Source organism: Panicum virgatum, chromosome 9K (assembly GCF_016808335.1).
Source record: "Panicum virgatum strain AP13 chromosome 9K, P.virgatum_v5, whole genome shotgun sequence".
Classification (NCBI taxonomy): domain Eukaryota; kingdom Viridiplantae; phylum Streptophyta; class Magnoliopsida; order Poales; family Poaceae; genus Panicum; species Panicum virgatum.
The window spans coordinates 16405211-16428300 of record NC_053144.1 but is presented as its reverse complement, the minus strand read 5'-3'; the positions used below and the strand labels follow the sequence as shown (position 1 = coordinate 16428300).

General features: G+C 43.9%; 1 long non-coding RNA gene across 1 annotated transcript; it reads left to right on the top strand.

The window, feature by feature from the left end:
- On the top strand, positions 1-1836 carry LOC120650405. The gene is made up of 2 exons (XR_005665595.1): positions 1-1058; positions 1358-1836. It is a non-coding gene; the product is annotated as an uncharacterized LOC120650405 (long non-coding RNA).
- The last annotated feature ends 21254 nt before the right edge of the window (positions 1837-23090 follow it).

Below are 23090 nucleotides of genomic sequence, written 5' to 3'. Positions count from 1 at the left end.
TCAGACCCCTCCCCGACTTCCGCGATCCGTGCTATTCCTTGACCTTTATGCGCAGGAGTACTCGCCGCCAAGTGCCAAATTCTATGCCAATACTTTAGTTGTTTCTGCTAATTTCCAAGGATTGCAATCTTCCCTTGGGAAATGTACGGATGATTTTTTTCTTGCGCGCAGGAAAGGATAAGAGCTTTGCAACAAAAGGCCGTCTCCTTCAAATCTCCATGCTACATGCACCTGAGATTCTGAGGTGCCTGAGAACGAACTCGGAAGATATGATTCGAAGATGATGGACGGGTTGATGGAGGAAGGAAGGATATTAGGCCTGCTAGTGGGGCGGGGTCAGATGGGGATTTTGGGGCGGGTTTTCGAATGGAGATCTGTTTGTGTGGGTAGTAACGGGTTTAGAGGCCAACTGGTTGGGGCGGGGTCGGCTGCACTTGCGGGTTGGGGCGGGGTGGGTGACTGGGTGGAGAAAACAGATTGAGATCCCGCGAGAAAGCTGAAGGCGCGACACCGCCGCCGCCGCCATCGCCGCCGCCGGCCACCGTCGCCGCCGCACATCCCCTCCTCCGACGTCCACGGATCAAGGTACTCATCTTCCACCTCGCATCTCTATGTCCTCCGCATCACCCCTTCCTCTTCCTCTTCTTGCAAAATGCCAAGATCTATGGGGGAGGTGCTGTAGGCCTCTGTACACCCTCATCGCAGGAGCCACAGGTGGATGGACCTGGCTTCGGCACCACCGTCGACTTGAAGTTTGAGGAACCGCGGTGATCTGCTACCAGCCGTCGGCACCAGGCTGCAGGAGGATTCATCGATTCATTAGGAGGACAAGATCGATCAGAGCAGGTGAGGAGGAATTAATCTCGCCGGTGAACAGAACAGGCCGGCATACCTCTGGAGGCCGCGCTTGATGCCGTCGGCGGTGACGTCGGTGTAGAAGGCGTCCCAGGTGCACCAGCCGAACCAGTCGAGGAACGACGGCAGCTTCTTCATCTCCCGGTGGTGGAACGTCTGCAGGTGCTTCTCCACCGCCCGGACGGCGGCGCCTGCTCGTATAGGTAATTACATGTACATGTGGATTTCACTTGACGCATCAGATTAGTTTATCTCAAGCCTGATGCGTGTGCTTGCGCTGGCCATTCACCTCGTTGACATACTCACATACTGATACTAGTAGCACCATGCACCCATTTTGCAATATTCTTTAGCTTTGTCTTGCACAGAGTGAAACTATAGCGCTGTGCCATTACACCATCTAACTAACTGGTCCAGTTAACCAATTTGTTTCATCGATGCTGACCAGAAAGGTTCCTATCCCTGCTGCCCGAGAATAACCAGTGTGGTTTTTGTGTTGCAGGTGAACTAGGGCCGATGCTTAGTTTGAGTTCAAGATCACTCTCAACAGTGGCACTCCAATTTTCATCCTTAACTGTTTTATGGCTGCCTATTGAGTTTTCTGTGCTGTTTTCTTAAATAGGTCTTCAAAGAGAACTAAAATCAAATTAGTATTAGATCTTCAAAGGGAGCTGAAAATTGGTAGTGTCACAAGTTCAATTCCTGTCTTGCTTTAGCAAAATAGCATTGCTTGCAGTAGAGGAGGACCTGCCAGAGCCTGAATTGGGGAGCAACTTGTGGGCAGAATGCCGCACCAGCACCAAGGGTTAACCTGGGGCTCAGGATTGCAAGGAGCTGATGCAGCTTTTTTTAGGATAGCAACAGCATCGCCCTCTTGAGGAACTGTAACTTCATGTGATAGTTACAAAAATTACCATCGCATTTGTTCGAGCTACATGTGTCACAGTTTTTTATGTTTTAATGTTACCATTGTTACTACCACGATACCAGGAGGTGTTTGGAAGGTGGTTGATCTGATAGCTTGCATGTACGGTACAGATGCAGGCCTTTTTTTTTTCTTTGACGTGGTACAGCTGCAGGCTTTGGTATTGCACGATAATATTGTTGGGCCGATGCTGGAGTGCTGCATATGTTACGCAGCAACAATCCATGCATAATCCACCATTGGTGGGGCGGGTTGATTAATTAAATATTTGGGTGGGGACGGGTTGGCAAAAATTAATTAAACTGCTACGGGTAGGGGCGGGGGAGAGGCGGGTACATCCCATTATGAGGCCTAAAGGATATGATTAACCCAAATCCACCGGGTTACTCCTTGTACGCATGCGAGGGAGCTGAGCGAGCAGCACGGTCGTACAGCTTTGGAGAGGCTACAAATTAAAAGCGACGCGACGCGCCACCACCCGCGCGGGGGCGGGCAGTGGGCAGGACCCCACCCAAACCGAACGCACCAGCAGGCAGGCAGCAGCTAGCTACCATTCCGTGCGCGGACCAAACCCGATCCAACCCCCCGCAGCGAGACGATCACCCTGCCGAGACGATCGAGAGGCAGCCTATCACCCTGCCGAGACGATCGAGAGAGACACATGTGTAAAGTAAAGCCGCGCGCCTTTTCCAGCATCCGTGACGGTGGCCCGGCAACACCGCCACTGGAGGTACGGTGGAATGATGGCATCAAATCACCACGCCCCGTGCATGTTCGTTTCACATGCGCCTAAACGCCGGAAGACACGAACTATCCGGTGCATGCGGATCACCAACTGCCTTCGTCCTACTACTCTAGGCGCAAACACACTACTACCGTACCCCCTCTGACCTCTCTCTCTCTCTCTGCGTGTGATTGGAGTACGTAGTAATTATTTTAGGGTAATTTCCATCCAGAACATAATAGTATATTGCTATACGTTTATGAGCCATGTTACAATAATTTTAAAATACCAATGGGTACTTTTGGCTTGAATTTTTCTGACAGTTGATCAATGAAGATATTTATAAAAATTAAATTAAATTAGTATTCGGTTCCACACTTTTTAGTATTTGGTCCCACATTTTGGTACCACCAAGTACTTTACTCTAGATCCTTCCTACCTTTGACCACCGTACAATTCTGTCAGATTGATGTCTCTTACTTTTTTTTAATCATTGTAAAAATTCTTTACGTTTTTATTTTTAGGAGTACTGTGCGGTTCGCAAGGTTCGCCGCACATGGCGACATGATGGTAGTAGCCTCGCTCTCCCCCTTCTGATTCCCGTCCACCTCTGCTGGGTTTCTTTTCTATTCGTGGAGTATATATTATAGTAAACAAATAAACAATAAATTTTCTTTTTCCTGTACGTACTCTAGTAGTAGTTAATTGGGCCGCTAGTTTATATCGCCATGCTCCTGTGTTCATGACGTATATGAAGTTATTGCCTTACTGTCACCGTGTGCTGTGCATCGCACTGGCTGGCGCTGTAGAATAGATAAGAAAGGCGTCGGCCTGGCTCCACAGGATGGGTGGATCGTATGGATCTCCATATTCCGGCGGTACGTGGTCTCGCGGGAAAACGCAGCAGGCAGCAACTGGGGCCGACGACCGACACCCATGACAGTCCATTCTGCAGCAAGGATGCATGATCCAACCTAACCAAGCCTTGTTTAATTAAGCCGAGCTCGACGTACCCGGCCGGCACGTCGGATGAGTGCTATACTAGCTAGCTCGGTGGTCCCAATCAAGACCTTAATATATATATATACCAGTAATATTTTTTTGTACAATAAATAAATAATCCTCCCCTGATCACCTCACCTCGACGTAACAATAATTGTGGCATGCGCCCTACGAGTGCCGCGCCACATGCGTCGTTCGCCCCTGCTGCATGCCGTACCCGATCTCCCCACTCGCTCGTTCAGGCAGGCAGCTAGCTAGCCAGGCGCCCGTTGAAGTTGGAGCAGAGTGGCGTAGCAGAGCCAGGGTTCAACTTTTCGGTGGAATTTCGCCGAAATTTCGGTGTTTTTTTCGTTTTCGCTAATTACCGGGAAGAGAAATTTCGGTATTTTTCGTTTTCAAATTTAAAAATTCAAAAATATTTTAAAAAATTCAAAAAAATATGATAAAAAACTAGGTGTTCTTATGAGCAAATAGGACTAGAACAACTCAAATCTAAAATCATTTGCTAGGCTAAAATTGCATTTTAGTTGAAAAACAAGGTTATTTGTAGTCTAATGAGGTAGAATTTATATCTTTTTAGTATCCGACGCAGATTGGCATTTCTCCAGACCCCTCCTCGCTCTATACAAATTACATTTTAGGAATTCTCTATACAAATTGAATCAAAAAAAAATTCAAACACTGTCACATGAATTGATAACCAATTCAAATCATGTTTGTCCTGGATTTAAAACAACTTTCAATTGGATCAACCAATGTCCCTGAAATTTAATAGCCATATCCGCAATAACAAGAATAATAAAAGTCTAGTTGAGACCTAAGAGAGAAAATGGAAGTTGTCACATGAAATGACAAGACTTTTAATTGGTAGTTTTTGAAATAATTAAATAACTTTCAAACCATTGCTCAAATGAAAAAGTTTCTGAAACAAAAGTTGTAGATCTCGAAAAACTGAACAAAATTGGTATTCAAAAGTTTTTCATTTGACCTCCGAAACAGTACGAAAATCACAACGGACATCATTTTCCGGTCGAAATCACCGAAATTTCGGTCGGAATTCACCGAAATTTCGTTTTTTGAATTTGAATTCTCTTTCCGTTCGGAATTAGCGAAATTCGGCGAAATTTCGGCCGAAATTTCGTTTTCGGGAGTTGGCGGGATTCGGTAGAAAAACGAAAAGGTGAACCCTGAGCGGAGCTCACGGCTTTGACCTTTGCCCCCTTTGCGCCTTTTCCACGCTGTACACCGTGCGTGGGATCGCCGGGAGCGATCACTGGCGGTGCGGTGGCATCACTCGGATCTGATGCTGCCCATCATGCATGCCGAGCCGACCGAACCAGCAAGCAGCCGCACGCACATGCCTTCGTTGCGATGCCTTGGCCGGCTCCATTTGCCACAGCTAAGTTTGTCCACTGACACCCAGGGGCCAGGCTCGCGCGCGCCTCCGTTATGTTTTCTGTCCGGCCATGCATCACCGCACCCAAAGTTTATCCGTGCACTACGCGCGTTTTAGCCACCGCGCCGACAGCTCACGATCAAAAGGTTTGATCGAGATACTACTGTTAATTACTGTTACCCCCACCGTCCCAGGGGGTAGTAGTACGTACGTATCCATGAACCTTGTTGCATTCTGGAGCCACCGGTTAGCTAGGTACCCAAGACGACTCCGAGAGAAAAAATTAAATCGTCCGAAACCTTGCATTGACCTCGTCGACAGCGCGCAGTACATTGTACTCCTCCTCTGCCCCAAAAGAGGAAGCAACTGATGTGCATTGTACCTTATTACCGGCATGCTCCTTTTTCAAGATAGAGAGATTGGACTTAGGCTAGTTTTATTGCACGGTAATCAAAACTGAGAACTCCTAATTGTGCCCGCTGGGCTTCATAAGGATGAAAACTCCTCTCTTATCTTATGGAACTCTCCATCATCTCTGCTCATAATGACACTGTCAAATCAGCAAAATTGCTGATGTGATATGTTATTTAATGATTATGAAACTTCTTGTGAAACTACCATTGAGACTGGCCTTAGAGTAAGCGTAGATTGGTAGGAAAAAAACTATGTATCCACAAACGCAGCACTGTACGTTTAGGTCCTCCCCTAGCTAGCACTAACCGCACGAGTGTCCTCGTGCGAAACTCTACTAGTCCTTATCGTGTGGCTAGCTTTAATAAGACAAAAAAAAAATCCAAATGACTTCTCTCAAGTATGACCAAAGTCAGGATAATCTTTTAATAATCATCTATTGATTCAATTTGCCCTCAACTCTGGCATTTGGTTCAGTTTATCTCCTAATACAATTTATGATTTTGCAGGGTTGTAGTCAGCATCAAAATGTATGTAAAAAACATATTATGAATTTTTCATCATTATGTTTTCCATAATTTTATATCATAAGAGTTAATTTATTATTAAATATCATACCCTATCAAAATAATGATGACAATTTTTTGACATGTTTTTTCAAAAATGTGTTAGGCTGTTTGCTATCATCCCACTAAATTTTAATTTAAGACTTTTCGTGCATGGATAAAAAAAGATAAATCTTATCAAAGGGTAATTGGACCAAATAATATAGTTTGAGGGGTAAACTGAATCAAGAAATAGTTCAGAGGTTATCTGGACTTTGTCGATACTTTGATGGGATTGGAGTAATCTGAACTTTTTCCTCGACGAGCAGGTGTCATAACTTTGCTACTAGCGTAACAGTTTTAGTATCGCGACTTCAATTAATTTCATTAAGGAAGGGCCCTGATGCAGCCGGTACGTGACCGTACGTGCAAGAAAATGGGACCTCTGCCACCAGCTGGGGGTTGACGCTGCTGTTGTAGTGGTGGTCTGTGGGAGATGAATCAGGGCCCACGGGCTGGTACCGAAGACCGGCCCGATCCAACTACAGGAGGGAGGCCACATGATCTGATTCTGTTATTACCTACTCCCAACAGCGAAAGCCTGATATATTGCTACAGTGTTTGCATGGTAGGCCTCCTCATGCCTTTCTCCCCCCCCCCCCTTGCAGACAAATAAGTTTACATCCAGCCTCTACTAATTAAGAGAGGTTCATGGATCTTCTTCGGCAAATGCAGCATCGTGTAAGGTTTAGCATGGCAAACTGCGACTATAACAACCAGACCCCCAACTCAACAAAGTATCACCTGAATGTGTGCTTAGCAGCAGGGGCAGCAGCAGCACGTGAGTTAGAAAGACCGCTGGCTGGTGCTTCAGTGGCCCAAAGGGCCCTATAGTGTCTCGACCAATCTTCATGGGCCCCAGTTCATATCCGGGCCAAAATTTACGATATGTTGGGCCACACAACCAAGAAGGCAGGGATCAAAATGTAGGTTCCAAGAAACGGCGGTGCTGCTGGATCAGTTTCGGATGAACCAACGGATGTGCTGGGCTGGCAACACAACTACTGAACTGATCGAGAAACCAATTAAAGTGCGAGTGAGACCTTGCATTTAAGCACTAGGGTAGGCGATTTTTTCTTTTTTATATTTTAAAAAAAATCAAAATTTCAAAAATATATGTCCGTTTCGAAAAATTTCGAAAATATACCCCGGTCGCCCGTTTGGGGGGCGACAGTCCCTTAATGTAATTTTTTTCTTCAAATTTGCAAAGAAATCCCTAGCCGGGGGCGCGTGGGTGCAAGGGGCCTGTCGCCCCCCGGGCGACAGGGGGGCTGTTGCCCCCCGGGTTTGTAGAGTAATTTTAAAATGTAGTACATTTAGCTTATGTATTTTTTCATTGGTATTGTAGAGTAATTTAATTTAATTAGTGCTATAGTAGAACCATTTAAGTAGGAGTTTAATGATACTTTAGTTACGTAGTAGTAAATTAGTTTAGAAAATTAGTACTACACGTTTATTATTATAATTGCAGTACTATTAGAGACATGTTTATAAATTAATTACGATTTAGAATAGAATTTCGCATATGCAGTATAGAATTTGAGTGTCATCATGTAGTTATGAATACTTATATGTTGTAGTTGAAATCAATACTTAGTTTTTACGGATTATTGAATAAGGTAGTGAAGTAAAGAGTATAACTCCATAAGTATTATGTGATATACAGATATGTCGAGCAAGATGCAGTTTCAAGTATTTTTTGGTGACTATAATATTTTGTATGTGCCAAATGGAGTAGACATTTCTGCCTTTAAGTGCACATCTAGCGCCATAGATAAACTTCTGGAGAGGAGTTTTGGTTCCATATGTAAGTGGCTGCAGCGTGGGTTCCGTATTGATCCGGAGACACATGTGATGACCGTCCAGTCTCTTGTTAATTAGGAGGTAGAAAGTGATTTATGGGAATTGATGATGATACACAACACTGATGACTGGCAGAAGTACATGCAATCAGCTCTAGAGCGTGGGTGGCCTCTGGCCATTCTTGTTCAAATCCGGGAGAAGACACAAAATGAAATCCAACATGGTGCAGATCAAGCAACTCCGAGTATTCGAAGAGAGACCAACTATGTTGAGCAAGATGAGTTAGAAGAGATAGAGAACCAAAACATCAGACCACAGGGCCTTGCTGATGAGGGAGAGAGATGATACATAGCATTGTGGACGAGATGGAGGCAGAAGACCAAACCGCAACGGAGATGGAAGAATATGATGGCTCATCTGATGACGAGCAGTACTCATTGCCAAAAGAGTGGAAGGCGCATGGTTTTGGCAATTATGTCGCAGAAGACGTACGAAATCAGGAGTGGGAGTACAGAGGGAATGAGGTAGTGCAAGGTGCAACATATCCAAACATTGAAGCCGTAAAAGATGCTGTGAGACTATGGGCAATATCATTGAAACGAGAATTTAGAGTCGTAAAGTCTGGCAGTAAAGAATATGAGGTGAAGTGTGTGAATGATGGATGTCCATGGCGAGTACATGCATTCAAGGGAAAATGGAAGTCGAACTGGAAATGTTCCATTGTGACAGAGCACACTTGTTTGCTGTCAGAAGTTCTTCCCTCGCATCGCAATATATCATGCGACTTTGTTGCAAAGCAAATATATGGGTTGATTATGGACAACCTAAATTATGAGTCAAAAATGATTGTTCGACACATTGAGCAGACTTACCAGCACACTATTAGTTATTTGAAGGCATGGCGGGCTAAATAAAGGGTGTTCGAGATGCAGTTCGGCACATACGAGGCATCATATGATAACCTACCTCGTATGTTATTACATGTTGCTGCTAGAAATCCTGGAAGCTTTTATGACACATACCTCGTACCAGCCGTGACTAGGGGGCAAAACATTCTGCAATGAGCTTTCTTTTGCCTAGGTGCCTGTGTTAGGGCATTTCAGTGTTGTCTTCCGGTGATCTGCATTGATGGCATATTTCTGACTGGAAGGTATAAAGGTCAGATACTCACCGCAATCGGGGTAGATTGCAACAACCAAATAGTTCCGCTCGCTTTTGCATTTGTTGAGAATAAGAACTTAGACAGTTGGTATTGGTTCCTTGAACGAGTGAGGGTTCATGTTGTTGCTGCACGTCCAGATGTGTGCCTTATTAGTGATAGGCATGCATGTCTGCTACAATCAATACTGAAATTGCAACGTGGAACCGCGATAACGCCTCCATTGTGGCTCGATGTCCAAAACAGGTGGTGCATTAGGCATATGGGTGCAAACTTCTATGACCACTTCAAGAACAAGGATCTTAATAAACATGTTTAAGAGGTTGTGCACCCAAAATCAATAGAGAAAATTCAATGCATTATGGCAGATACTTGATCAGTTGACTGCAGAGCAAGTGAAGGTAAGGGCTTCAGGAACAAGCATGAGTCAGGCTGCAGAGGCTAGGGATTCAATTGAGAAGCCATTTTCACACTGGATTCGAGGTGCACCTAAGGAGAAATGGTCATTCCTTTATGATACCAACGGAATACGGTATGGTATTCAGACAACGAACCATGCAGAGTGTTTCAATATGGTTATGCGTTATTGTCGTGCCTTTCCTCTTGTGGGAATTATTGAGTTCATCATGTATGGGAGCCTGAAGTATTTCAGAGAGCATTACATGGCTGCAAGCATAAACATCAGCAACCCCCAAATTCAGTTTTGTACAAGAGTGACACAATATATGCAACAGAAGATTGAAAAGGCCAAACTGCACCGCGTCATATCGATAGGTATAATGGAGCATAGATTTGAGGTTCTATGCAAGGATAGAACTGGTCGTGGTATCCGTAGAGATAGGGTGGTACATGAGAGTTTGATTACAGTAGATGGCAAAGCCTTCTGCTCCTGCATGAAGCCTAAGTTATTGCATTTGCCATGCTCGCATCTCATTGCAGCATGTGCAGAGTCTGGGTTGCAGCCAGGAGTATTTGTTTCACCTTACTTCAGCAAGGAAGCAGCTGTATCCACCTGGGGACATGAGGTATACGGGATTGGAATAGTGGGACCTTTCATTCAGGATAATGAGGATAAGATGTTTATTCCTGATCCAGCCACTAAGAAAGGCAAATGCCACCATCAGACACGTCGTATTCGGAATGGTATGGACGAGTCCGAAGCAAGTAAGGCACAAAAGCGTTGCAGTCAATGTGGAGCATTGGGTCACAACTACAAAAAGTGTCCTCAGAATGCACTTCACGATGCTGCTGACGTTGGTCCTTCCGGAAATCCCAGAGATGGAGCACCTCCTACGTTCAGACGACCATCGGCGAGAATTGCTCGTGGAAGGCACTCGGTGTCATGATCCACCAGTGTGCAGTTTGTACCTATATACTAATCATGCGTGTAGTTTGTATCGAACATATCTGTAATATGTAGTAATCGTGCGTCCAGTTTGTATGGAACATATCTATAATGTATAAATATCGTGCGTCCAGTTTGTATCGAACATATCTATAATGTATAAATATCGTGCGTCCACTTTGTATGGGACATATATATACCTATGTGTTCTCATATATTTTTGAATGTAGGTATGGAGATGGACTCCTTGCTAGACCCAGTTATCGATTCGAGCCACAGGTCTTTCTTTGCAGCAGTTGAGCACCGAGCACTAGAGGTGCTACGTCCTCGTCCACTTGGGGAGGCGATCTCTATACACCATGATTGGGTTGACAGGTATGTAATAAAATATTATTGTTTATCACTTATGTATTCGTCGGTATTCCTTTGTTTCGACAATTTTCTTTATTGCAGGTTATGTGAGTTCGGTCTACTGACTCTGGGCCGTCTTGTCGAGGGTGGGCCTGTTCAGCTCGACCGATCCCTCCTGACGGCGCTCGTTGACAGATGGAGGCTGAAGACACATACGTTCCACCTCCCGTGTGGGGAGATGACTCCTACACTGCAGGACGTGGCCTACCTCCTCGGCCTCCCTATCATCGGGGAGGCTGTAGATCCGTGTGTGGTGGCGGCCTCGTGGAAGGATGACCTGGAGGTCCGTTTTGCCCTGGTTGACCGCGTGGAAGAAGCAGGTCCGATCAACCCGCACCCGCGAGCAGCAGGTCCTTCGAAGACCTGGTTCCTACAGTTTATAGTACGTATTCATTGCATATTTAAGTTTAATTATTACAATTCACATGTTGCATTGTCAGTTGAAACCATTAATCTTAATTGTTTATGCAGCCTACCCTGTTGGCTGTGGATGCCGACGAGTACAGTGTGACCAGATCGCTGGAGGCGTACTTACTTTGGTTGTTTGGTTACATCATGTTCAACAACACTCATGGCAACTCGGTCGATAGGATTCTCCTTCCGTATGCACGGGAGATTGCGGATGGGGACGAGGACGTACCGCCCTACCGCTGGGGTGAGGCGGTACTTGCAGCCACTTACCGTGGACTCTGCGACGGCTGCATGAAGACACATGGGAACGCTATCCTGGCGGGGTGCCCACTACTGCTGCAACTTTGGTCGTACGAGAGGCTAGCCGTTGGTCGGCCCATCGTCAGCCACGAGCCTTACCACGAGGCCATGTATGGCGACGAGGAGGACGACATGCCCACTATGGGAACTCTCTGGATCTGGCGTCAGGTACGTTCGCAACAAATCTAATTTTGTTATTCATTGTTACACGATGCATTAGCGCACTTTTTAATTTTACTTATTCGGACTGCAGAGGTCCTAGGCGCATGCGCAGGTTAGACGCGCATATGCTGAGTTTGTTTCGGAGCTCGACATGCTGACGCCCGAGGACGTTGTCTGGGAGCGTTACAGCCCAGAGGCTGTGGCTACCCGTGCACCAGCAGGCCTGTCTTCGCACTGCTCCGCGAATGCGAGCCTGTGGCTTACTACAGCCGTCCTGGTTTATGACATTGCGGTTGAGGCATATTGCCCCTGGAGAGTCAGGAGACAGTTTGGGCAGCGTCAGGAGTTTCCGGTGCCCACCGCGTTGGAGCGTGTCAGTCGCCAGGACCACAGGTAATTATGAATGAACTTGGCTCATACATTCGTGTCGAATCTAACGATTCTTCGTGGTCCACTTTTGTAGGTTGTCAAGGAGTGGCTTGCCGTGCTCTACTGATTGGCTCACCAGGATGCAGCCGTGGGTGGACCAATGGGAACAGACAGACGAGCACTTGGTCCATCTAACAGGACCACACACAGACAGCTCATTTAGGGCTTACCTCACCTGGTACTTACCCCGGACTCGGGCTCGTCTGGTTTATGTTGACACTCACCCGAAGCCACACCAGGCGAGGCCTCAGGATGGCTATGCCCGGCACCACGTGGAGGCACTAGCTGGCGCGGTGAGTCTCTTGATCATATTTGCATATATATATATATATATATATATATATATATATATATATATATATATATATATATATATAAGATAATTCATGTGTTTCTAACTGTTCCTTTACTGAATGGATGTAGTTTCGCCTTTGCAACATGATGGAGACGGACTGCTCGACTTACCTGACGAGGGTACGTGCCGGATCCCCAATGACCCAGTTTGAGCAGACAGAGGCATGGTCGAGGCAGCGTGACCAGTTGCGTTCAGTACTGCACAACTTGGGAAGCCGTGTGCAGTACGATGACAGCTACGGGTCGTCCCAGGCCTCGTCGTCGTTCCCGTGTCCGACGACCGTGCATAGGCCGACGTCTCAGTACTACACAACTGCAGGTAACGTAGACATCTCTTTAAAATTAGTCTCTAAGGAGAACTTTTATCCCCCCCCCCCGCTCTTGTTATTTTCTTGTGGGATTATAGATGCGGCTGCGTCATCAGCGCCTGTGCTCCTAGTTTATTGATTGTTTGGTTTTTTCAGAGTGCGGTTAGACGAATCTTTGATTCAATATGCCGGTTAAAGACTGGTAGGCTTTGAGTTTTATTAACGACGGTTTTCATTCTGAATCCGACGGGGAAATGCACTGGAGTAAGCTAGTTATCTTGGCTGATCCACAGCTACTTACCAGCTCTTTCATGCTGGTTATCTTGTTGGTGATCCTAGGCTGGGAAGTCTGGTCTGTGAAGACGTAGAGCGTGAATTGTGGTTGAACTGCCAGAGTCGCTGAGACATGATCGCTGATGCTACTCATTCCGAAGAAGAGTGAGTTTGTATCTGTCACTAACAACTACTAATATATTGCGAGGAGTGAACAACACCTGTCGGGGTACATATATATGTAGAAGAGTGAATTAGTGTAAGGATGCAGACTCGCCCAAAGGCAAATTGGAGGGTGAAATCATTTACTTCTCTAGGATCACGGGGCTTGTGTGGCTTGTGTGCACATGTAAATTTTAGTGGCCCTGTTCCGTGTGTGGACACATCTTGTACCATCTCTCTAGTAACCCATTTATATCTCAACTTTATTTTTTAAAATTTGTAGTACGTTAGGTCCAACTTAATTTGACAAAAAATGACCGAAAAACAAGCCAAAATTCGATAACTAAATTACAAAGAAAAGGGACATGCTAGTGTACATTTTTTTTTGAAGCAAACAACATTAGTCCAGTGTGATAAGTGTGGCTAGCAGAGAGAGGTGGGGTCGAGTGCATGCGCATGGGCCTTCATGTTGCTAGGGAACCACAGTGCTGCGGCGAAATCGAGCCATAGTCCTACTGGTCCAGGCCCAGTGATGTTAATGCATGATTCTCAATTGATTTTAGTTTAGTCCTGTCTAAGCATGTAAAAATGCTATAGACTTCTACTAACTAAAGTCTACAGGGACACTCTTAATCCATGAATTGGATGCAGAAGTAGAGAATCTCAGAGGGCATGGAGTCAAGTATGATTTTGTCAGCCGATGCAATCTACAAATTAAATAGGAGAAATCTATCCAAGATGAAATGGCAAATCAGAATGAAGAAAGACAAAGACACAAATTTTTTTATGCAAGCAACACGGGCGGGGGGACGAAAGTCCCCACTTGAATTGATTTATTCACTGATGGCGGCAAACCGGTGATGAAATGTTGCGTGTTGGGCGCATTATAGGCAGCTCAGAAATTACCGTAAAGTGTGGAGATCAGGGCTTGGTTACATGGGTAAACAGCGAACTCCAGCAGCCTACGTCAGCAAAATGAAACTTGAAAAGGAGCAAAATGAAACTGGTTGCGTGTTGATTCAGAGAATCGCAAATCTCGTGCTTACAACCATCAACTCTCGGTAGAATAACCTACGCTACGCGCCAACGCCCAAAGATGCTAGCAGTGTTGACGTCACGAACAAATTTAATTGAACCTAGCTTTCCAGGTGCTCATGTTTCTTGAGCAGAAGCAGCATCCACAGAAGAACAGACCTCCTTGCTAGTGCATGGGTTGTGGCCGGGCACACGATGGCATGCGGACGGAGCGCAGGGACGGGCTGCGTGTTAGTCTTGTGCCAGTTGAAGCGGCAGCATTAGGCCGCGGGGTTTTGGAGTGGCCTACTACTGACAATTCAGGCACTTGGCCTCTGTTCATTACCTTATAGTACACTTGGTTGATAATTCAAAGGGAGCACAATGACACGTGCACGCTTCACTTCCAGTACTAGTTACGTAGATTTGAATCTGATATAGTAGCCTCATATACCTTTTTTTCCCTTGAAAACATATTTGCCGTTGTATGCTTGAGTCTCCAAGATAGTTAATATATATGATGAGATTCACAAATAATCCACCTTCTCTAGTTTTGTGTGGTGTGTGGAGAGAATCATCAATGCCATGAGCTTGCAGTGTGCGCATCAACTAAAATGGCTGGTTGGTGTGTACATCATGAGCCAAGACCAGGGATTGATAAACTCCAAGCTTTTCCGGCCATCATGTAGGTTTCATGGAACATTGCCGCTGAATTAGCTCTAGAAGAGCCAAGACCAAGCGTGCCGCTGAATTGTCTCTAGACGAACCACGCAATGGATGACCCAGAAAAGAGAAGCTACAACTGGAAGATGCAACGTGTTTGGTGGAGTTGTGCAATAGTAGCGAATGGAGAGGTGCAAGGACAGGCGTCGGCCTCTGCACTGCTGCACGAGCAAATTGCCTGAATGGACGTGGCGCTTCAAATCCGAGCAGCAGTACATAAAAGGTATGCTAGGACCCGATTCCTGATGCTACCTATTCCGAGCAAGTGAACAATATCTCGTCACCGGCCAGCATCTGAAACTACGGTTGCAACTTGCAAGGAATAAACATCCGGAGGTGTATACATATAAGGGTAAACTAGCAAGTACAAGGATGCAAATAAACTGGCCAAAAAGCAAATCGGTATAGGTGAGAGATAATTTACTACTAGTTCCCCGGAGCACTGCACTGAGGTAGCATGCACGTGTATTGGCGGCTTTAGCACATGTTCTGCTCATTGTGCTGACCCAACTCTATAGTGTTAAATAGGGTGGTCTAGACTTGCCCAACTAAAATTAAAAGACTAATGGATTATTGCCCAAATTAGAATCATCTTGATCCTGTGTGTTTTGCCATCTCTCTTTCCTGCCGTGGGCTCCTGAGTCCTGTGCACTACTAGAAAACCAAAATTTCATGACAAGCGGTGATGTATTTTCGTGGGAGGTATTAAGGAACTGTTATGAAATTATTTTTGTGAAGGTTCGTCAAAACCCGCAACGGAAATATATTTTCGCGAAGGTGTTCCATACACCGCCACGAAAATGTACTAATTTTGTGAAGGTGTTCCATACACCATCACGAGAGTGTACTATTTTCGTGATCTTATTGTGTAAACCCTCATGAAATAAGCTACCCCCCTCACGAAAAAAGTTAACTGATTGAGATGAAGAACACAAAAAATGTTGGTTTTTCTCCTTTTAATCTAGAATTAAAACTTGTATATAGTATTTCTCTATCATAAAGAATCCAAATTTGATGGTCTGTTTTTTTAATTTTTTTTAAATCAAGCTCTTTCATTCAATAGCTTTTGTTTGTATAGAATTGTTATTTCCCAAAAAGTTTTTATGTAACTAAGTACAAAATAGGAAAACATTTTTTGGCATAATAATTACTAGTGCAACTTCATATTTTCTAATACTAAGATAAACATAAGGTCGTGCCCAAATTTGAGGAGCATACCAGTTTTAAAATGTTGCAAGATGTGAAAACTATATCATTTGAGTTCAAGTATAAGAAACTATGAAAGAGATGTGTCCTATATATGAACAATGTATATTCCAATTTTTGTACTACAACCAATGACAAGCTTGGCGTTACGTACATAGGTTTCACGTCAGGAATGTTGCTGCTGGCTGCTTAGATTTTAGATGGACCAACCAGCCAGTAGGACCAGACACGACTGGATCGGCGCAAATGATGATCAAGAAAAGAGCAACTGTTCTTGGATCGGCACAGGTGAGTTTTGTTCAGTGGCGAAACAGCGATGGCTAGAGCGAGTGAACGATGGGCGCTGGCCTCTGCACTGTTGCACGAGCAGGTGTCTGGTGGCCTGTGGGTGCAGCGCGAACAATAGTTGCACCCAGCTAGGACCCGATTCCTGATGCTACCCATTCCGAGCAAGTGAACGCAAATATGTCGTGTCCAACCATGACTGCAAGTCTGCAACGAGTAATGTGTTAGGTATGTATATAAATATACGGCTAACTAGCTAGCCTAATGATGCAAATAAACTGGCCAAAAGGTAAACCGGTAGATGAGATCATTTACCGCTAGTCCACTACTCAAGGTGAGCAATGAGCTAAGTCAGAATACATTGGTCACTTGTGCACATGTATGCTCGTTGTACAATAATACTGGCCTCGCCCAATAAGGTTATGCTTTACAATTAATGTTCAATGGGGTGGTCTGGAAAAAGCCCAATTAAGGTAGTGTTTGGTAGGAGTGGTGATGCAAAAAGAAACGAAATCAGTTCACAGTCTAATCGAAGGTGGGATGAGTGATTATTGCACACTTTGTTAGGTTTAAAATTGTAACGGGTATCAAATAACACTTCTACTGAAAATATTTTAAGCTACTAGCAAGGCTTGTGTGCTTGCTTCCGAGCTGCGGTGTCTGCGTCTGCTAGCAGCGTGCTACATACGTGCTACGGACTACTAGCTACTACACCTCCGTTCTAAATTGTAGTTCGTTTGATTCTTTTACCCTAAATTTGACCAACTTGTCTTATTCAAAAAAAAATTGTGCCAACATTGCCAAATTTAAATTATTTTTGAAGATCTTGTATTGATAAAGCAACCCACAACAAAAGAAGTCATATCTTGCATAAATTTTTGAATAAGACAAGTGGTCAAATTTGAGGTCAAAAAGTCAAATGACCTATAATTTAAAATGGAGGGAGTAATATTTTCCCATGGAGGAGGCAACGCAATGCGTTAACAGACCACGGCCGGAGGTAACGGGATTGAACATACCACCTCCGACCAAACGCAAGTAACGTGATTATTGCTTTCCGGCATAATCTGATTACGTTACAAAATGGTGAGATAAACGCTACCTAAATGACTAATCAATTAATTTTGGGTTATTCTGTGCAAGTGCAACCACTGTAAGTAGGTATATGTAAAGCTCACTCTAATAAGGCATCCGGAGTCAAGTATTACGAAACATTGACAAACCCTTGTTACTCTCGTTAGAATCCTGACCACAAACTAGAGTGCTTGTTCATATATGTTTCAAAACGTTTATCTCGGTAGCCAGTATCTAACATTGCAAGCAGACATATGATAGTATTATATTGTGCAGAGAGGAATGAGAGACATGGGCATACTGTACGAGTCTGATTGCTCATGCTTAGCTTCAGGGCTGCAGGGGCTAGAATCAGAGGGGATTCCAGCAGGTGGCACCACATGTGCGCAGCCGAAGCCGGTGTGTGTTTGGCCATGTCTATCCCGTTGGGCATTCGCACTGGTGAAGAACCACAAGTCTCCACCATAAGTCTGTATGTTTAATTTTCCTGGTGCCGCCCAATTCTAATACCTAACAGTAACTTGCAACTGCACACACATTATTACATCCTTTGTATTGTGATGGTTCTATGCAGATGTGCTGTGGAGATATATATGAGGTGCGGGAAGGCTGAAGTGTGTGACCTGAAATTCTCATTGGTTGTAGTATATGAAGGAAGAAACCACCCGGGAGAAGGGTAGCACCATACACCCGGACTAAACCGCCCTGTTATCAGGAGCAAATAAGTATGCGGGGAAGAAAATCGTTGTTGTGTCTTATACACTACTAGAAAACAAGCCTTAGGTCCACCCCAAAAGTACCGGTACGAAGATACCGGTACTTTTGGGGTGGATGGAATTTATGGATGAGCCTTAGGCAAGGTTTTAAATATCTTGCTAAGGTACTTAGCGGTTACTTTTTCAAAGGCTAATAAAAGGCTATATCCGGCTATAGCCTTAGCTAACCCATTTAGCTATTTTGCAAATCAAGTTCACAGTTTCAGAATATTCAGTACATCATCAATTCATCATGTAGAGAAACAACATAGGACTTCAACTTCATGCTTTCACAAATCTAACACAAAGTTCAGATGATGCAACAACCATAAGTCTAACACAAACGACAGATCGATGAAGAAATGAGTTCACAGTTTCGATCTCCAGTCAAAATTTAGCGGGCTAAGAGATGGTAATTTAGCTGATTTAGCTGGCTATAGCGGGTTATTAGCGGGCTATCCTGCTTAGCGCCAAATGGACCTTCTCCTAGCGTTTATGCTCCCAAAAGGCTAAATCCGGCTATAGCGGCAGCTATAGCCGGTTATTTAAAACCCTAAGGCTACCGGTTGGTATTATCAACCGGTACCTAAGGCTCATCATAGGTACCGGGTGGTAACTTTTACATTGGTACCGGGTGGTACCACCAACCGGTACTAATAGACGAGCCTTAGGTACCGGTTGATATTACCAACCGGTACCTTAAAAGCCTTAGGTACCGGTTTGTATTACCAACCGGTACCTTAGGCTCATACATGAGTTACTTTAAAAGGAAAATATCTCCTTCTCAATCAGAACTGATGTGTAGTTGAGATGGTAAAGGAGCAGCACGTGAGGCTAGAGGTCGTGGGTTCAAATCCCAGCCAAAGAATATTTTGCGTGATTTAAGAGGCCATAGGTGCCGGTTGGTATTTCCAACCGGTACCAATGGAAGACTAAGGCACTGGTTGAAAAACCCGGTGTCTTAAGACGAGGCCATTGGTCGCGGTTGCGGGGCACCGGTTGGGAAACCGATGTCTTTGGCTCTTCTCAGCCGGTGCCCAAGGCCCGTTTTCTAGTAGTGTATATTTGGAATGGGGCGGTTCGTGTGCCCCATGGATGAAATAGATGTCACGATCTTGCTCGCTAGTGCTATTATTAAGTGATGGTCCACTATTTTCCGTCACTAAAGCGAATCAAGGCCTATGTAATGACTTGGATATCAAGGTACAATGCTAGCTTTAGGCCAACTAACTGGAAATCACAACAGCTTGGCTTTACCGGTTGATGATCGCGAACAACTCCACCTGAACGATTCAAGTTCGTCCTTAGTTGCACTTGCATCCGGCCACTCATGATTACTAAGCTAAAACCTAGTTACCGCTTTAGTTGCTTTACTATGCAGTTTTTCCCAGGAAAATAGAAGCAGCAGATTCCGGTCAGACTTACTGCAAATAAATGATAAAGGCTTCTTCCTTACCAGGATCAGCGTTAGCCAGCTGGTTTTTTTTTTGGGAAAATTTCCTCCAAGAGCTTGGAAATAACATCACTTCCTTCTACGACCCAAAAAAGTTGAATCTTCCTTATTTGACCCTAGTTTTAACTTTTATCCCTTCTATGGCCCAACCGTCAAAGTCTCTTAGTTAACTTGCGTGAACAATAACGTGTGATTTTTCACCTATCTTTTCTTTCTTCTTGACTAAAACGACCTTCAAATAAAATCCAAAATTCATCAAACTTTTTACAGTGATACAACCAATGAAGATGAGTCCCTTTTGCAAAAAAAAACTATATGTGGCATTTACGATCTTAAAACTAAAATCCACCAAATTAGGCTACTTTTTAAGAATATTTGAATTCTTATGCCACAAACCTATTGTCCAAAAATTGAGAAAATATGCCTAATATTTCAAAGATGAGATTTATTAATTTATAAAATTATTTAATACTATATGTTACTTAGATAAACACCAAATATTTGACCCTAGTATTTCGAATCGTCAATCGGTAAAGAGTTTTCTTCTAGATGGATTAAGATGAAGAACACATGTATTTTTCATCATTCTTTTTTTAATCCGAGATTAAATCTTGTATCTAGTGTTTCTCCCTCATATAAACTCTAAATTCGATAAATTTTCCTGATCTTTTTTTAAAATCACAATCTTTCATTTATATTGTTTTTGTATGTTAATTGCATTCCCACAAATGCTATTAGTAGTACTAGGTTTGCATTCTTATATTGTATTTCTATAATAAAATCAAACATCAAAGTACTCAGTGCCATGATTTTGTCGTTAGGTCTTACTAGTACTCAAGGTGGGCATAATTAACCAATAACCCGAAATCTAAAATTTCGGTCATTAATTCGATTCAAGATATTAGATAACCAAATTTTAGTGGAAAAATTCAGTTCTCCGAGATAAAGAAAAAGGCCCGTTATCAACTGTCAGGCCAGCCCAATATTGAGCACCTAACAAACATAACCCGGCTCAACCCTAACACTACTTACATCCCCCCGTGCCCCCAGCCCCCACCTCTTTCCGTCGATGCCTCCCTCTCATGCGGTCACGCCTGCGCCGTGCCTCCCACTTGCACTGTAGCGCGCCTGCACCGCACCTCCCCCCACGAAGGCCTACGCCGATGCCACCTCGAATCCGCGGCGCTCCTCCAATCCCATTGGGATCCAGCGGCGGCGGATGCTCCTCCAATCTCTGGCAACAACGACGGCGGCTCCTTCAATCCCCGGCGATGGCGGCGGTGGCGACTCTAGCTGTTCCTGGCTCCCTGCTGAGGGCCTTGAATGTTGAACATCCGCTAGGACATGATTCCTGATGCTACCCATTCTGATCATAAAAGTTAATACAACTATCTGTCTCCACATATGAAACTCTAGTTGCAAGGAGTGAACACAAAGATGTATATGTATACAAGAGTGAGCTAGCATAAGGATGCACGGTAGCCAAAAGACATAAACCTAGGTGAGACCATTTATTTCTCCAAGGAGCACCGGGGTATTCATGTGTGGCTTGTGCACACGTACTTTTTTGTGGTTATGGCGTTGAAGCATCTTGTACTATTTGTGCTGAACCATTTATTTCTTCAATTTGATGCTTCAAATTTGCATATTTTTCATTTTCTCCACTTTGTGGAGCTGCAAAAATCCACTATATTGCCCAATTCGAGTCGAACTTGGTGTACATTTGGGAATCGACCAAATCTTAACTATATTTCCTAAGTTTAGTAACTATACATATTTTATTGCAAGGAATGATGACTACATATATACAATGGCACATTGCATGATGATACAATTTTTATATTTTTTACTCAGATTTTCCTTCATTTTACCTTTCAGTTTCTTGGTGACCTATATATTTTACACCACCTCAAATGTTCAAAGGAGGACCCGACAATGACGAACAAGGTGTCAGATTGATGTACCAGGGCACTCTGCTTCGTGAGCAAGATGGCTAATGGTGTAGAGCATGGAACAAAGGAGGCCTACGGATGAATCCAAAGTCCCGCTAGGACATGATTCCTGATGCCTCTTAGCGCGAGTAAATGAAGATAAATATCTGTCTCTAACATATTTATTTAATCCAAGCAGGTACAGAACCATAGCGGTAGGGAGTAAGTGTAGGGTATATGTTAGGGCCACAACTAGCTAGCTACATGTACATGTCATTATAACCCCAACCCACCGTAATTTTAGACAAACATTTTCTTGAACAATAATGCTACTATTAGGTGGCAGAGGTATGTTGTTTGGAGTATGGGCCTCATGTTGGTAGGGAACTCAATGCCACATAGAAGTTCATGTAGCTTCCAAATGGCTTTGGAAACCAGCCTGCCAAAATAAACACAAGGTTTTCTTCTAGCTTCTGCTAAAGGATAGACTTTCCACAAGAGATTTACTCAAATGGAGAAACATGCTGCACACTTTCAGTGGAGGAAACCTTGGCACACTTGTTCATACATTGCAGTTTTGCACAAGCATGTTGGTCCACCATTGGTCTTATGAAATGTATGGATGATCCATTTGTCACTCTAGAAAGTTTGAAACTCCAGCTGGACGTATCCTTCTTCATGGATGTGATCATTGTCACGAGTTGGTGCATTTGGATGTAGAGGAATGATTTAATCTTCAAAGGAGTGCAACCCTCTCCAGAAAGTTATTTTCAATATTTTGTCAGTTGCCTTAGTTATCTAAGAGCAAAATATAGATATAAAGCCCCGATGTCCATATGGCTCGAAGCTTTTGTGTAATTTCACTGATTTTTTTTGTTTCCTTCTTTGTCTCTTAATTTTTGGGATGCTTATTTAACTTTTTCTCTGCTTTGAATATATAATCGGTAGTGGGATCACCCCTCTTGTTTCTTCAAAAAAAATGAACTCAATGCTCTGCCAGACAGAGACACTAGACGCATCAAAATTGGAGCACCTCCAAAAGATTATTTATCTTGCACACACTATATATTTTCTCTCTCCATCATCAACAATGATTTTTATATTTTTGGTAGCCTGTGTTGTGGCAAATTACTCAAAAGAGAGGGTGGAGGGAGGAATCCACTACATTTGAGCAAGAGAGAGAGGTGTGTTTTGGCAATCTCCAAAATTATTTTGGTATTATCGATGAAATTGGTAATCTGCTGGAGCACCTCTCATTACCAAAAGGATATATTTTTGGTATTGGGGTGAGGGATGAGTAATTTGCTGGAGATGTTCTTAGTACTAGCTACACGGACCTGACCCAGATGAATTTTGTTTTGTAACTTTACTGTAGAAATGGTGTGGTACTCCCACAAGAAAATGACTATTTTTTTGTGAAGCACAAGAAAATGACTAAAATAGACTGAGCTAGTGGAAGGAACAATAGCGTGCCCAATATGCGCTTAATTCTTGATGAATTAATGTTGAAATGACAAATACTTCTACAAATCAGGTTTGTATCACTCAAAATGCAGCATAAAAAACAGAAATAGATAAAGCTTGTGCTAGCAAGGTGTCCAGAGTCAGAGCAAA